Source organism: Python bivittatus, unplaced genomic scaffold (genome assembly GCF_059951505.1).
Source record: "Python bivittatus isolate LINGU-HERP-01145 unplaced genomic scaffold, Pbiv_v1 ctg000960_np1212, whole genome shotgun sequence".
Taxonomy (NCBI): Eukaryota; Metazoa; Chordata; class Lepidosauria; order Squamata; family Pythonidae; genus Python; species Python bivittatus.
Window position 1 is genome coordinate 2,669,472 of NW_028277124.1, and position 13,964 is coordinate 2,683,435.

Here is a 13,964-nt window from a genome sequence, read left to right on the forward strand (position 1 = left end):
TGGTCATCTGGATTCCTGCAGCACAGATATAGTAGTCCCATTCTAGGAACAAGTTTATTCTTAGTCTATATTCTGATTTAAAAACCAAACAATACTATCCTTCAGAAATATGACTACATATCCTTATAATTTATTTCTAACTAGTGTTTTTGTGTTATTGTAATTCCCTTTTATTTAGTTAAGCATTACTATAATGGTTATGTTGAATTTTAGGTTTTATGAAGCTTATATTATAGTCATGGTTGCTATGTAATTCTTCTATATTTAAATACTGCTCATCTTCTAACTTACAGTCTAACTTTTAATCATTACCCTGAAAGTCCAGGGGAATATAATGATTAGTTTTCAGCTACATAAGCCTATGTATGTCTCTTCTGAAAGAAGTCCCAGTGAGTTGAATTGGACTTAACTCCTAGGTATATGTGTATAAGACTGCAATTAACCCCTTAAACTTTCTCAAATTCAGAACAATGGAAATCAGAGCACAAGTGTCAGAGACCAGATATAGTGCAAAAATATAATCAAATTGCACTATATCTAGAATGTCATTACATTCGAGATTCAATGTTAGTTGCTAAAATGCAGCAGTAGTAATGCAACAATGATTCCTGATTCTTCTGTAATAGCTAATTCAGATTTATCTAATAGGTGAAGTTCATAAAAAATATATAATATCAGTATTACAGTACTATATTTAACACAGCAATTGGCAAGCTGTAAACTAATCTATAACAAATAGGGTTCATGGATATGAAAGAGTTCATGCCATAACTGCTCTGTAGAAGTATTACACCTGTATTTTAGAAGCACAGTCCAATTTAACTAATTGATGCACATGTATTAAGGGATAAAGGATTATTAACCATGTGGATGATCAAGATCTGAGGTCTTGAGATTGCACCCAACCTAGTTATCTCTCAGTTATCTAAAAACTTAATGCAGGTCATAATTATTCAAGTCTAGTAAGGTTTAGTAGTAAAACAAAGGAGGGTCACTAAAGATGTTTGCTTTAAGAAATTTGATGTGCTGAGGCACTTTAAAGTTAGAAAAAATGCTTGCAGATGTATATTCCTTGCTGCCATTTGATTTAAGAATGAACTGAGATCTCTCTCTGAAACATTGTTGGAAAAGTGTTATGGACCTTGGACAAATTTCAAATAAGTCATGGTTTGGCTAGATATAATTTCAAAGCAAAGCTAAAAAAGACAGGGTTATTCTGTAGAAATAAAGCATGTTTAGTAAAAAAGAAAACACTCTGCATGGGTTTTTGAATGTGAGTTTTAATTTTATTTTACAAGATTTCTGTTCAACCCCATTCTCAAAGACTCTGAGCTGTTTATATTCATAGTAACTCCAACTGTTATCCTTCCATTAACCTTCTGAAAACATAAAAAAACTAAATGGTTACCCACAATTTCTCATCAGAGTTTTCAGTACCTTCCAAACTGTCAGAAGAAAAGTGTCTGTAATGTGGAGGTTGCCACAAAGAAAGTCCTCTTCTGGCCCATAACTCTGTTACCTCTTGTAGATACAGGACCTTAAGAAGATCCACTCAACTCAGGTAGAATCACATAAGAAGGGAGAAGCATAAAAAACTTCCACACCACCATCATTTTTACTAAACTCTTACTAAATAGGTGACACATTTAAAGCAGCTGTGTCTTTAACAAGATTCCTTAAAGGAGACACCTTTGCCTTCAGGGTCACACAGAAGCTAGAAAAAACATGGTTGTTTCAAAGAAGTAAACCATTTCTTCTAGATAATTCTTGAAGTGTATCCTCAATGCTTTCCAGATAGTTCAAAGATAATGTCCAATTCTTTTTTCTGCTAAAATTGAAATGCGGAAAATATGCAAAGATTGCAAAAAATGCTGAAAATATGCAAAAATAAACCCTTCAGCTAACCAATAGAAGAATGTAAAAAAAGATACATAGTCAATATCCTACTTACTGATCCGTTGCAGCTCCTGTGATTACAAAAGTCCCCTCATTTTCATTCCATGCAAAAAGGAAATAAAACAAATTATGATTTTCCCTCATGTTTCAGTGTATGCTGTATTTGATTGTTCATTTGCCATTACATCTGAGCAATTACTAAGAAGGACAATTACAAGCCATCTTTCTTCCAGTGAGTTGCATTCACCAACCCCTATAAGTTATCTTGGTAGGAGGTTAGTATGTCGGCATTTTTGCAGCCAGGCGTGTTTCTTAATACTCTAACTGTGGTTTGTGTGTTGCTTTGGCTCTGGACCAGAAGGCAATGTGTTTATTTGTTTATTAAACAAATTTATATAGCTGCCCAACTCACACACGGTGGCTCCAGGCGTCTTACAGAATTAAAATCCCCAATACAAAAAGCCTATCAACCCTCCACCACCGCGGAGGCTACAAACACAAAATCTATTTATTAAATAAATTTATATATTTCTATATAATGCCTATGGATAGGTACCAGGAGTAGGCCAGGAATTTGGGGGTCAAATTCAAGGAGCAGATGGCAGCCATGGCCAGCAGGGCCTTTGCACGAATTCATTTTGTGTACCAATTGCTTCCAGTCACTTATGCCTTAGTCACTTTCCAACTAGATTACTGCAATATACCATATATGGGCTGCCCTTAAAACTACAAGAGTCCTTGTTTAAAGGCCATTCATTCAGCGACTGTTCAAACTTACTTGTACTTACAGCTGTTGCAGTGTCCCGCAGTCACGTGATTGCCATTTGCAATCTTCCCTGATGGCTTCTGATAACCAATGTCAATGAAGAACCCAGCAGGAAGTCACGGTCATGTGAGGTCTTTGCTTAACAACGGCAACTGGGACTGCTAAGTGGCACGGTCGTGTGATTTTTCTACTTACAACCATGTCACTTAACTACAGAGTTTCTGGTCCCAATTAGCATAGTTAAGCAAGGACTACCTGTACCTGGAAGCTACAACTGGTCCAGAATGCAGTGGCAGCTGCTGATCTGGGCACCTCACAGCCTGCCTGTGTTACACCACTGTTGCATGGGCTGCGCTGGCTCCCAGTTTCTTTCTGGTTGCAATTCAAGGTGCTGATATCACCTGTAAAGCCCTGAATGGCACAGGGCCAGATTATTTCCAGGACTACCTCTCCCTGAGGTTTGATAGATTTGGCATACTCCAGGTCCCTTCCTTTAAATCTTGTCATCTCTTAGCTGTCCCAGCCCTTTGGAACAGCCTCCCATCTGAGATCCAGAGGATTCCTACCCTTTAAGTCTTCTGAAAGGCTGTGAAGACCTGGCTCCCCCAACACACATTGGGCTAGAATAAGGATGTGCCAACATATGTAGAGCTGATAGTATGTTATGGCACTGTGGTAGAAAATGTGATGTGCATTTGTAAGGGTGGTACAATTATTTTATTGCTGTTTAACTGGTTTTGTTGTGAGCCACCTAGGATTATTGTGTATAAAATAGGTTAAGGCACTGGACTAGAAACTGGGAAACCATGAGTTCTAGTCCTGTTTTAGGCACGAAGCCAGCTGGGTGACCTTGGGTCAGTCACACACTCTCAGCCCTAGGAAGTAGGCAATGGCAAACCACTTCTGAAAAACCTTGTCAAGAAAACTGCAGGGTCTAGTCCAGGCAGTCTCCAGGAGTCAACACTGACTTGAAGGCACACGCACATACAGATGCTGAAGTTATATGGGGCAAGGAGTGAAATTAATGGTTGCCTTGAATCCAGGAGCCAGGATAAGAAAAGAGTTTCTACTACAGGGAAAATAGGGTGCTTAAATTGAAGTGAACTCAGTACACAGAATTCTAGCTTGCTGAAAGCACAAAAGTCACATAATTGTTGAATGAATTAGCATTCATACAGCATATTTTAAATATTTGTTTGCATTACTTCAGACCCAGATTATGTGTTATATAGGGGATACTAATTTGCTCGGGCAAATGGGAGGTTGTTGTTTGGTCTTTTCTCTATCTAAACTCTGTTCCCCTTGAAGCTGTTCCTTGCCTTTCTGGTGAAAAATGCCACTAGAGAATATAATTTAAACTGAGAATACACACACATGGATGTGTGTGTGTGTGTGTGTGTGTGTATGTATATATATGTATGCATGTATGTGTGTGTACATACATACATACATACATATATATATTCATTCTGCTGCTGCCTAAACACATTGGCTAACTTCTGTTTAGTAAATATAGTTTAGTTCTCAAGGCTGGGCTAAGTTGTTATTTTTTGCCATGAAGATTATATCCCTTTGATAAAGGTTTTTTCCTCCATTACCTAGAACTGTACTGTAAAGTTGTGTGAGAGTTGGAATCTTCACACTATAACTAGATTTTAACACTGCCCTGAGCTGTAACATAAGTTGTTTGGTTTTCACTTGGCATGTTGTGCAAACCCAGCCATATGGCTTGTAAATCATGGTTTATGGCTTAGTGTTTAGTGTGAACCCAGCCAAGTGCAGTTTATTTCACAAGCCATGGTTAAACATGTCTTGCATGACTGAGTCTCCCTACTTTTTACCAGAGCCAGCATAGATGTATTTGAAATGAGAGATTCACAAGAGAAATCTCTTATTAAATCCTTAAGGCAATTATTCCTATCATTTGTATTTATGAACACTTTACAGAGAGCAGGCATGAAGGTATATGGGGCAAGAAGTTAAATAAATAGAAATGGGGAAAACACTTAGGTAAGCAACAGTGTGCTTATTTCAATTTACCTTGCTTATTTACAATACAGTAAATACTCAAATGATGTTTATCAGACTTCCCAAGAAACTGTACCTGAGGAAGGACTTAAAAGAAACAAAGGGTATAATTGACTGCATGTACCTGAAAGGTAGTTACCAGTGAAAAGGGCAGCAATAAAGGAAAGAGGAAGGACAAAATGGATGGTTGAAGATTGTAGAAAGTGATATAGGTGCAGAGAAAAGAGGAAGAACAAGCCCGAGGAGAACTTTGAAGATAAGACGTGCAGGAATCTAATAGCACCTTTTCAGATTAACACATTTTATTAAAAAGCATCAGCTTTTGTGAGTTAGAGTTTATTTTTATTTATTTATTTATTTATTTATTTATTAAACAAATTTATATAGCCGCCCAACTCACACATGGTGACTCTGGGCAGCTTACAAAAATCAGACCCCAAGTACAAAAGCCACTACACTTCCCCACTCACCTAGCAACAACAACACATTCAAACTAGCCATTTGATCGGCTCCGTATCAACCTGGGATCCCCAGGCCCCCTGGCAAAACCATGTCTTCAGGGCATGGTTTTTGGAAGAGTATCAAGGTGGGGACCAGTCTTATCTCCAGGGGCATGATGTTTCACAGGGAGGGAGCCATCACACAGAAGGCCCCTTTTCTCAATCCCACTAGATGAAACTTCTTAATGGGGCGGGGGGGAATCTGTAACATACTCTGCTTCATTGATCTGGTGGGTTGGGTAGATGAAACTGGGAAAAGGCGGTCCTTCAAATAACCTGGCCACAAGCTATGTAGGGCTTTAAAGGTGATAACCTGAATTGGACCCGGAAGCAAATTGGCAATCAATGCAGCTCCCACAAGAGAGGTGACACATGTGCAAATCTAGACTTGCACAAAACCATGCAGGCCACCACATTTTGAACCAACTGAAGCTTCCAGATACTCTTCAGGGGCAGCCCCATGTAGAGCGTATTACAGTAGTCAAGACGGGAGGTGACTCGGGCATGGGTGACTGTGAGCAGGGCCTGTTGGTCCAGGAAAGGGCGTAACTGGTGCACAACCCATAGTCGCACAAAGGCCATCCTGGCCATGACTGCCACATGCTCCTCAAGCAGGAGCGCAAGTCCAGGAGAACCCCCAGATTACACACTGGGTCTGTCTGGGGCAGTGCAGCCCCATCCAAGACCAAAGATGGCAATTCTCCAAGAACCAAAGAGCCCTAAACCCAGAGCCATTCCATCTTGCCAGGGTTCAGTTTCAACCTGTTGCTCTCCATCCAGACCTTAATAGCCTCCTGGCACTGAAAAAGGGTGGTCATGGCATGCTTAACTCACCATGGGCTGAGATATACAGCTGATCACCTCTTTGTTTCTAGAGTGCTTGTCAAGCTTCCCATGCATATTTTTTTATTTATTAGATTTATTTATTTGTCAAATTTATATAGCTGCCCATCTTACAAAACACATGACTCTTTTATATCCTGCCTTTCATTCAGGAGCTCAAGGCAATGTATATACCAGCACCTCCTCCAATTTTTCCCCAGAACAACGACCCTGTGCGGTAGATTGGGCTGAAAGAGAGTGATTGGCTCAGTTATTTAGTGAGCTTCTCTGGCTAAGGGTGGATTAGAACCTGGCTCTCTTGTGCCTGTCCAACATCTTAATCATTACACCATACTGGCTCTTCAGCATGGGAATCTTATAGCTTGCTGTCCAACTGTTATGGTCAACATTTCTCCTCCCTCTGTCCTATCTCTGCTCCCCACATCCTCTTGATCTTATCTAAATGGGAGTGAGTTGTTGTCCATGACAACAATTAAAGTTATAAAAACTTGGTTTCTAATCCCTTGAGTCCAATACCTCTCCTCCCAAGGGAAGACTAGTTTTCTTGGATTCAAGAAACTCTTGCCAAGATCTGATTTAAGAATACGAATTTGATTCTTGAAATAATCGTGCCAGAATTAGAAGTTTTCTCCTTGGCCATCATATATCATTGCCAAGCTAGTGTACTAAGCAAACAGATTATATGTATTAAAAACTGTGAACCCTTTTTTCATTCTCAGTGGGTTGAAATATCAGTGATGATCCCCTTCTTCTCCATGAAGGAAGCCTAAAAAATGATGCCACACATTACAGGATGACCAAGCCAACTGTGTGATTATATACTTGGCAAGGAGTTACAGCACCCCTAGTCCTCTGATGTGCACCTGTATTTATATCCAAACATGTTGTTTCATTCATACTTTATATTTTTAGATATACACTGAGTGTATATTGTTAGATATACAATGAGAGGGAAAAAACCCTTACCAAAATGTCATGTGTGCCCCACAATAGAACACTCTTGTTTGTTTAGCATAGGCTTCTGCAAATAATAATCCACATCAGGTAAGTGGATTAAGACATGCAAATATTCAGAGGAGCAGCAATGAGGAAGAGAAAAGGCAGTCATAGAAGCTCCAAGAATGGTGCTGTGCTCACCGTCTGTTAGCAAACTATGTATCAGACAGGATGCATGTATTAAGTTATGCCCATTGGAGATTCTTTGCAACACTGACCTGTTCTAGTGTCTGGAGAAAGCATCCTGAAATATGATGATTTTCCAGTAGACTAAGCTACAATTTGGAATTGACATAGGTGAAAGAAATCCCAACATCATTATCATTGCCCATAAAACATTAAACATTTGTACATCTCTTAGATATAACTAGCTATCTGGGCACAGCACAGTAGAATGCCAGGAAAATGCCTCTGCATTGCAAAGATTAAGACTGTTCTCTGTTGACTGAGAAAATATATATATATTAATTTTTTTATTACATTACAGAAGAACAGTGTTCCAAGAAACTGAAGCCAAGAACACTGCTCCAAACACAGAGAGTTAAAGTTAGCAGTGTGGGATTTGCTACAGAAACTGGTTGTATAGAGTTCTTTTTTCTCTTTCTCAGGCAGCATTACAAGCCCAGGACTTTTGACAGACAAAAGCTGGCAATCTTACAGAAAGTTTAGTAAACAGCAGCTGAATTTGTAAGGAATACAGATTAACAGTTGATTGTGACCTTATGTATAAACTTCTGTCATGCATTAATACAGAGTATTCAAAGCATATTTAATAATTCTTAGTTTAATGTTATTAATAAAAATATTGCTAATAAAGGCTACAAAAGGAAAGTCTGATGTTAAGATAAAATACAGTTATGAAAAGATGAAGCATAAATCAAAACTGTTCTAAATAGGTTTAATGCCAGGTAGGGCAGTTGATGAAATATTTAGATAGGAATTTTCAGAATTAAAAACTTGTTTATACCTAGAAAGCTATTTAATTCTAACAGCAATAGTTTGTCTGCTATTTGAGTAACAGAAGAATCAGCTGGAACTATATAAGCTGGTTACAACTTTTTAAAAAATAAGGTTATTTAATAGTGACATTACAATGAAATATAAAGGTTACCTAGTTATTCTGAAAGGGCAAGTGAATAACTAAATAAGCTAGATTCAACAGTATTCTTTTTTCAGAAAAAATAATTGTGATATTGAACAGGGCTTAACAAATAAGGTAAAGGTCAAAGTGGATGGGATAGGTATGAAAACATGTCTCAGAAACAAAGACCTGCTCCAGTTACTGATCAAACAGTTCACAAAGAGGTCCACTGTTGAGACCAAATGGGAAGCATGTGTGCAGATTACTGAGCACTTCCTGCAGCCAATTTTCTTTTAGAAATCCTCACTTCTAGTTTTAGAATTAATCTTAGAAAATGTGATATTGTGAAAATCTATAATTTTTTTTTTTTTTTTTGGAATGTTGCAGTTAATTTGGAGGGGATACCTCTGACAACTGCAGGAGCATGTATACGTTGCAGTAATTTCAGTGGGAGTAGAAGTGGAAAAAAATGGCCTTTTTTTCTGGCAAGTGCAAAATGGATGCATTAAATTATATATAGGCTTAAGCCATCTATTTTGCACCTTTTCAGGACAAAAAAGGACTGAAAATCATGATCCCGGGTATTTATGTTCTTGGTGAAGCAATCTTGCAGAGGCTCTGAAAACTTCAAAATGAGTGCTAGGAATCCACCACTAGGCTTCAGGTTGCCTGTCCCTGCAATATGGGATAGTATAGTATGTACAGGTAGTCCTCTGGCTACGTCCATTTGTTCAAAGTTACAACAGCGCTGAACAAGGGGGACTTAAAACCAGTCATCAGAATTCCAGCTGTCACAGCATCCCTGCAGTCAAGTGATTGTGATCCAGGCGCTCAGGGCCTGGCTTGCGATTACAACTTCTCAGCAAGCCGTGGTCATGTGATCGCAATTTCTGATGTTCCCTACCAGCTTCCCAAAGCAAAGTCAGTGGGGAAGTTGGCAGGAAGCCAGAAGTTGCAGTCATGTGAGGTCCTTGCTTCCCAACCCCTGTGGTCCTCGCTTAATGATGGCAACCGGGACTTCCGGAATTGCTGTTGCTAAGCAACACAATCACATGACATCATGCTTTACGACAGGGCCACTCAGGGATAGCAATTCCTGTCCCAATTGCCCTTGTAAGCTGAGGACTATCTGTAGATGATGGGCCTTCATGTGCATGTTCCTTCTCTTCAGACCTACCCCACTTTTATGCATTAAAAAAAACACTTAAAGTTGGAACACTAGTCTGATAAGGCCCATAATATCATACTGGAGATCACATTATGTAGTTTCTAAAGCAGTTTTGGTTTTCTAAAACTGATGTTTTGTATTAGGGTGTCAGAACCTGCATCAACCAACAATTGTTAATTTACAAAGCATAGCAGTCAATGGGAGTTTGATTGATTTGCTTCTGCCAATTGTGACTAGGGAGGGGGGCTAGTAGTTAATGGTTGTAATTGGAGTAGTACTGGGAGATGGTGAGGAGCTTAACCTTATATGGGCAATGAGGCCGGACCTGATTGCAGGCAAGGTCAGTGGGGGCCTGATGGCCAGGAAGGAGCTATGTATCTGTGGGAGGAAGGAAAGAGGTCACCACCAGGTGAAAAGGAATTGAGGCACCAGGGCAACAAGGGGAGGGGGGATAAATAGAGGGAAGTTTACCCAGGCTTTAGTTTTAGCAATGCTTTGTTTCAAGCTGCATGTACCATCTAATAAAGGAGCATTTATCTGAACCAGGCCTGGTTTCATGAGAATTCTTCTGAATCAGGGTTTGGACTTCATGGACTTGACATAGGGTTTATATCACTCCTTAAGGGAAAGTGTACTGTACAACAACTAATTGTTTATGGGAAAAATGTTCTAAGTCGGTAGATACATTATGGTAAGAGAGGGTAGGAGTAGCTGTACCACAGCTAGTGAAGTCAATTAACTCGATTTGCAGATTTAAAAAAAAAATCAAGCAGGGATTAGCAAAAGAAAAAAAGAAAACAAGACTTTAATTATTACTTGCTAGCGAAATCAGTCCAACAGCAGCAGGTTGCGGCCAGTCCGCTCATGGCCGGTAATTGGCAATTACCAGCAGAAAGCAAGCTGCCTGGGCTGGATGGCCTGATGAGATCATCAGGTTTTAAGGGCAAAAAATCTGTGTTCTGTGTGTTTGCTGAGATCCTGAAGAGGGCGCTGTGCAGGGAAAACGTAAGCGTGAAGTAACAGACAGGCCGGAGTTTCTGACTGGATAAGTGGTTGCAAATTTAGGAGAGCGCTTGGCTTATATAAGGCCAAGATGGCAGCAGAGGGGAAAAGTAAGTGGGTTAAGGTGTGGAGAGCAAATTGCTTCCGATCCTTTGTTCTCAGCCGTGACAGTCCACGAAAACTTTGTCTTTACCCCCCCATCCCCTACACTCTCATATACACATGCCTATAGACATAATTTTCCTCTTCTTATTTTCCCTCCAGTCAGTATTAAAAGCAGTATTAAACATAGGGGATTAAAAAAAAGCTTTTGTTTTTAAAGTGTGTGCTTGTGTGTGTGAATTCCCAGCAGCCTGATTTTCTCAGTTTGGAGACAGTCATGGTCGACTGGCCCAAGTAAATGTTTTGAAGGACAAGATGGTATCCTCCCACTCTATGTGCAAAAGCAAACTGGAATGGATGCTTTCCTTTCTTATTTGGTTTTTAAGATTGGAAGCGTCAACCCTTTGTTTTGAAGGAGGGTGTATTGTTCTCTGAAAATAATAATAAAAAATAATCAGAGGAGAACTTACTGTGTTCACGCTACCCATTTATCCAGGGTTAATAGAATAAATTCAATATCCAGGGTTTGCATTCCCCATTGAACCGCGCACTAGCCATTCCAGCCGGTTCTTTTATGCATTCATGTCAGATTCAGAGACTAGCAGTATGTCTGCAAGGATGAACTAATGTGCTAGTATCTTTCGGGTTTTGGTAGAATATCCTTTTCCTTTAAAGCTCCTTCCTACAAGGCTGGAGGGAAAATTTAACTCCAGAAAGGAAACATATATGTGGAGAGAAATTTAATGGAGAAGAAATCGAAGTGTTTTCAAGCCAGTTGTTTTTCCTGTTCTTCCTTAACTTCAAAATATACTGAAGGAAAATCACCTTATTGGCAACTACTGCTCCTGTTTTTAAAAACCTAACATTTGTTCCAATTATATAATTCTGGAGAGAATAATTGCTGTAGAAGGAAAAATCAGGGAATTAGAGAGAAGTCCAGCATTAAATATTCCACAACTTCTACCTTCACTGCTGGCTATAAAAAGAAGAGAGCCCTGAGTTACTCCACAGAGCAGAGGTCTCTGGCCAAAACTCTTCTCCTCTCCAACTGGAACTACCCCTTCAGAAAGTAGGAGAACCACTGCACCATCCCTCCCTCTTATTCCTTGGAAACAATCCAGTGGGATATCATGGTCAATGGTTTTGAAAGCTGCTGGGAGATCAAGGAGGACCAGGCCAGTTATATTTCCTGGTCGTGGTTTCTCTATAGGTCATCCACAAGGATGAACAATGTTGTTTCCATGCTGTACTTTGGTCCAAAACCTGACTGCCAAGGGTCCAAATAATCTGCTTCATCTAGAACTCTCTGCAGGGCTACCATTCTCTCTAAATCTTTCCAAGAAAAAAAAGGTTGGAGACATCTAAAATTACCCAAAACAATTGGGATTGAATGAAAGCTTCTCAGGCAGGGATGCACCACAGCTTCTTTCTCAGATGACAGAAATACCCTCTCACTCAAAGAAGTGTTGACTACTGTCCAGATCCAACACCCTGTCACCTCATGGGAGAGTTTACAAACCATGAGATGCAGAGATTCAAATTGAGAGTGGTGGAGATGAAACTACAAAGTCACTATTTGCTTCTCTAGAACTCACAGATTCAGAATGATTCTAAATCATTCACAATATGAAATCCCAGGCATCCGTGTTAGCACTGCCTAGCTAGAGCCCAACTCTTCTCAAATCTGAGGAGTTTCATTGGCCAATGCTTCACAGTGGGCCTTCAGTCCTGGTGATCATTATTCCCCAAGATAGAATGTGTAGCTTTAAAGAGGACTGGGTGGCATTCAGCAGACACAATCAGGGTGGCAAAATAACACCTTTTTGCTTCTCAAATCACCTCTCTGTAGGCTTGAACATGAGCTTTTACCAGAGTTTAGTCACACTCCAGATGGGTCTTTCTTCAGTGACATTCTAGGTGTCTCTTTAGCCGCTTCACTTCTCTGAGCTCTTTAGCAAGCCAAGGGGCTGCAGTGGAAGTACAAGAGAGGAGAAGTTGTTCTAGTGCAATCCAGGCAGGCACACTAGTCATTCCCTTATTCCAGTGGGTGACCAGAGTCTTGAACTGCCTGCCAGATCCTTGGGAAATTCCTTGTGCATCTGCTGAAAACTGGAGGGATTCATTAGGTGCTTGATAACCAATTAAGTGATGGTAACCGATGTAATAGGTTCTTCCCCACTATGGAAGAGAGTTCCACATAAATGCATTTCCTGATTACGTGCCTTGCCTTGTCTCTGCCTTTATACAATGCTGATACATTATACATTACCAGTTTTAGAATCGTTGCCTCTCTTAAGCAACCATCTACACAAACGTTCTCAAATAACAAGAGTGCACTCACTTGGGAATTGTGTTGGCCCCCACTCAGTTTAGGAAGTCTGTAGACACACATCTCTTTCACCAGGCTTTTCATTGCTAGATGAATTTACTATTTAATTTGTTGTTAATTTTAATCAGTATTTTAAAATTTTATATTCTATTTTTTAAAAAAGCTTTGTTAGCCACCTTGAGTGCTTGCCAGAGCAGAAAAGTAAATATAAACCAAATAAATAAAATGTTCTGGTTTACATAAAATTTGGTGAGAATCAACCAACCTCATTTCATTTTGCAAAGAGGATGCATCCCCCTGTCTGTAAAAATATCGTTCTCTTAGTTTTAGTGTGGCTATATTCCTCTTAATCTAGTGAAGTCATAATTCTGCATCTACTATATGCATTATTATTAGGATGGAAAACTGATTATGAATAATCGCATTAACAAAAATACCCCTGATGGGAAGACACAAAGACATTTTCAAAACAAATACCTAAAGATTAAGGCTGGAATCTTAGGTGTCTGATTTGAAGGCATGATCTCCTGAATGTGGGCAGTAAGGTTTGTAGCTGTTGGCTGATGACAGATAGCATTTTTGTGTAAGCTGAAAGTAATACAGTAGAGGCATTAGTTGTGATTATGTTATTTTCTTTTGATCAGTAGTTGTTTCTGTCCAAACCAGTATTGCAGCTGTTAGACAAATCACAAAAAGTTGTCAAACATGTGGCTAGAAATAACAGTGGGTTGAATATGTGTACTATGAGCCATAATGTTGTTATCATGCCTCTGCTTTCAACACTCTCTGAACAAATTATTTATATCTCTAGCTCTCCTCTTTCCTCAGGCTACATTCTGTAGAATTCCAGAACAGCTACAAGCTTAAGAGCAATATTATCTCTTCAACATTATTCTGCTTAATGGGGGTGGGTGGGTGAAGGTATTCTTGTTTCAAGCAAATTAATAATTGTATGAATTGAGTGTGTGGCACAGAAGAAAAGCTGGTGTGGTTATTACTTCTTCCACAACTGAAGCCCAAAAAGATTTTATCACTTGTACAGTTAAGTGTAAAATATCCCGTGCCATAGCAAATCTGATTCAACAACAAGTTTTCTCACCATCTTGCTTTGCAGAGATTTGCATGCCAAAATAGTTTTTCTCTCCCAGTAAAGAGAAAGGGCAGACTAGAGAAAAGAATAATATGGGATCTTCTAAGGCAGGGGGGCTCAAAGTCTGCACTAGCAGACTTTTTATGGGCTCCGAATTGCAACC